Consider the following 3984-nt stretch of genomic DNA (forward strand, 5'->3'; position numbering starts at 1 on the left):
TTACACTGTACTGTGTTTATACTGTGCTGTGTTTACACTGTGCTGTGTTTACAGTGTTTGTGTTGTGTTTACACTGTGCTGTGTTTACAGTGTTTGTGCTGTGTTTACACTGTGCTGTGTTTACACTGTTTTTACAGTGTTTGTGCTGTGTTTACACTGTGCTGTGTTTACACTGTGTTTACAGTGTTTGTGCTGTGTTTACACTGTGCTGTGTTTACACTGTTTTTACAGTGTTTGTGCTGTGTTTACACTGTGCAGTGTTTACACTGTGCTGTGTTTACACTGTGCTGTGTTTACATTGTGGATCAGGGCTGTACAAACTGAGGAACACTGTGTGTATATCTGAAGGAGTGTGTATTAGAGAGTGTGTTCTAAAGCTGCGTTGGTGTCGAGCTGAGCAGAACACACACTGAACACTACAGCAGCTCTCTGTTCACTGTGTGGCTTTTACAGGCTCATTAAAACAGAAGATCCAGAGCACAGCGTGACCCGCACTGCAGATCACACGGCCCTCTGTTCCCCGCCCCAGGCCACAGGGAGGGAGGGAGAGAGAGAGAGAGAGAGAGAGAGAGAGAGAGAGAGAGAGAGAGAGGCAGAGAGAGAGAGAGAGAGAGAATCTTAACCCTCTGAGAACTCAACCAAGGAGCTCAAAGAGGGGACCCAACCTGAAGCAATCAGAGAACAAATGAGAACAGTGTCAGAGTTCTTACAGGAGAGACAGAGCGGTGGAACCAGGCCCAGATAGCATAAAGAAGCGGGTCACTTCTGGCAGTGGTGGTTTAAAGGTGGTTGAGATGCGGATCTTTAAACTGTAAACTGGCCTATCCTCTACAACACATCTGGCCCTTTCTGAGCCACCACTCTGTGTGCTCCAGGTTTGAGAACATCAAATTTGCATTCTAGGGTTGAATTACAATGCAGAGGGTTCTTCTACAGGAACCTCCGTGACGTTTTCAGGGGATCAGGTCTTCCTTTAGTGCCTCCAAGAACTGAGAGTTTCTACAGCTCTGCTGCGATGCAGGACACATTAAGTAACATACAGATCTGAGAAGAACCCTGAGTCAGTCCACCACCCAGAACACCATCCACATACAGCATTCAGGCTGGAGAGAAGCCGGTTTGGCTGATGGAGAGGAGATGGTTAGGCCGATGGAGAGAAGCCAGTTTGGCTGATGGAGAGGAGATGGTTTGGCTGATGGAGAGAAGCCGGTTTGGCTGATGGAGAGGAGATGGTTAGGCTGATGGAAAGGAGATGGTTTGAGGGTATGGATCACACTCTCTGGATTACTCTCGCTGATCTGAACTGATTTGGGTGGTTAGCTGTTCAGATGAACACCACTCTCCAATCTCTGAACCAGATAACGTCCAGTCTTTGTACTGCTGTCCTGTGAAAGCTGTGGCATGCTTTCCTGGTGAACTCGGGTGAGATTAGATAACAAAGCCTCCTCCAAACCATTTAAACCAGAACCCTAAAACCAGAACCAGAATCAGATCTCTGCCTTAAAACACCCAGACAAAGAACACTGTCTGACCTACATATACACATATATATGATATTCACCGATCAACCAGAGCATTAGTGCCTAATATAAAGGAGGTCCCCCTCATGTTGCCAAAACAGATCTGACCATTTGAGGCATGGACTCCACGAGACCTCTGAAGGTGTCCTGCTGTGGTCTCTGGCACCAAGATTAATGTTAGCTGCAGATCCTTTAAGTCCTGTAAGATGTGAGGTGGGCGGAGCCTCCATGAGCATTAATGAGCCCTGGGCGCTTATGACCCTGTCGCCAGGTCACCAGTTGTCCTTTCTTGGAGAACTTTTGGTAGGTGCTGACCACTGCATACTGGGAACACCCCTCAAGACCTGTCTGATGGAGATGTTCTGATCCAGTCATTGTCTAGAACATCACAGTCTGGTTCTTATCAAAGTGTCAAAGCTTGTCCATTTTTCCTGCTTCATCACCTCATCACTGTTCACTCACTGCCTAATAACTCCCTCGCCAGACAGAAGCCACTGGACCCAGATCATCAGTGTTCTTTACTTCAGCTGCAGTGGTACTAATGTTATGGCTGATCAAGGTGTGTATACATATATATATATATGGACAGAGAGAATTCATCATCACAGCCTGAGAGAGAAAAATACAGAGAGAACAGGGAGAGAGATACTGTGTGTGTGTGTGTGTGTGTGTGTGTGTGTGTGTGATAAAGCCACTACTGTGTGAGTGTGAATTCTTCACCATCATTTTCTGCATTTCATTTCCACTGACTCACCCTCCATCCCTCGCCCTCTCTCTCTCTCTCTCTCTCTCTCTCTCTCTCTCTCTCCATACGCCTGCACCCAATACACAGACAATAGGCAGTGTCTACTCACACACTCAAATATACACACACACCTTTTCTCACTTTAATATGTTTTCAAACTTCAGTCCATGTTCTAGATAACGGAGACTCAAACAGTGTCAGAACCCACACAGTCAAGTCCAGGACAGACCACATTACTCGCCTCTAAACTGCCTCTGTTACCGTGCCTCTCAGACTCTTATATGTAAAGGAGAACCTCCCTAAAAGCATGAAGAGACACCACTGAGACAACTGAGACTGAAAAGGAGAACATGAGGAGGAACCACTGAGATCAACTGAGACTGAAAAGGAGAACATGAGGAGGAACCACTGAGACCAACTGAGACTGAAAAGGAGAACCTGTCTATCAGCATGAGGAAGAACTCCAGAGTGGAACCAAGACTCAAAAGGAGAACTCCCCTAACAGCTTGAGGAGGAATCGCTGAAAGGAACTGAGCCTCTAAAGGAAAACTAAAGGTTCCCCAAAAAGTTCTTTCTTATGATCTTAGGAAGTTCTCCTTTAGAGGCTCGGTTCCTCTCAGTGGCTCTGCCTCTTCTTCGAAAGGTTCTCTTTTTTGAGTCTTAATTCTTCATATCGGTTCCTCCTTATGCTCTTAGATCTTATGCAGTTCCTCTTATTGGTTCCTTGGAGGAACCACTGCAGAGAATTGAGACAGAGAACCCAACCTGAGAACATGAGGAGGAACCACTGAGAGGATCTGGCCGTTCTCAGGTGTACCGGTCACCTGCAGCATAATGCGGGTGAATGCAATGAGACCTGGTTGGGGGCAGGGATTGGGTCCTGTGGTTGCCGTGACAACGGCACCTGCAGCTTTCAGAGGGAAATGAGAGGAGGTGGAGGAGGAGGGGTTAGAAATACCTGCAGCGAGAAACTCTCGCTTTACCTCCATCTTCTCTCTCTCTCTCCCTGCCCCCTGCTTTTTGCCCTCACCCCAAAGAGTACACCCCCGGTCTCCCCTATCAGTTTCCTTTAGATGTCTCTCTCTCTCTCTCTCTCTCTCTCTCTCTCACACACACACACACACACACAATTGGAGTAACTGGAGTCTTTCCTTCAGCCACTCAGCACAGATACGCACCAGCAGCACAATGAGCCATTCATCCATTCATTCTGCTCACATCTCTCTCGCCCTCCCTCCCTCCCTCCCTCTATTCTTCCCAGCTGCAGTGGACCCCTGTCAAGTTTTCACCCCCCCTCACCACTGCCACCACTACAGCACCCAGTACAGAGAGAGAGAGAGAGAGAGAGAGAGAGAGAGAGAGAGCAGGGGAGAATGGGAAACTCAGCACCGCACACAAAGGCCGGATTCATGGCAGGCCTCAGAGAGAGAGAGGGGGACCTATTTAAGCGTCGCGCAGCTGCATCGATTTATTAAAAAGATGGCCGGACAGAAGTGCAGGGGTCAGGAGGGGTCACGGGATGCTGAATTATTTTTATTAACCCTTTGATGATGGGCTGACATGTTAATGAGGGCAATTAATATTCAGCAGAGATAAAGAGCTGACTCTGAGATTCACACTGAGCTACACTCACACTGTACTGCAGCCTCAGCCAATCACAGCACAGCACACTCACTCCTGCTTATTCCAGCAGAATGCCATACTGCACCACACCTCTAA

Source organism: Salminus brasiliensis, chromosome 3 (genome assembly GCF_030463535.1).
Source record: "Salminus brasiliensis chromosome 3, fSalBra1.hap2, whole genome shotgun sequence".
NCBI classification, from domain to species: domain Eukaryota; kingdom Metazoa; phylum Chordata; class Actinopteri; order Characiformes; family Bryconidae; genus Salminus; species Salminus brasiliensis.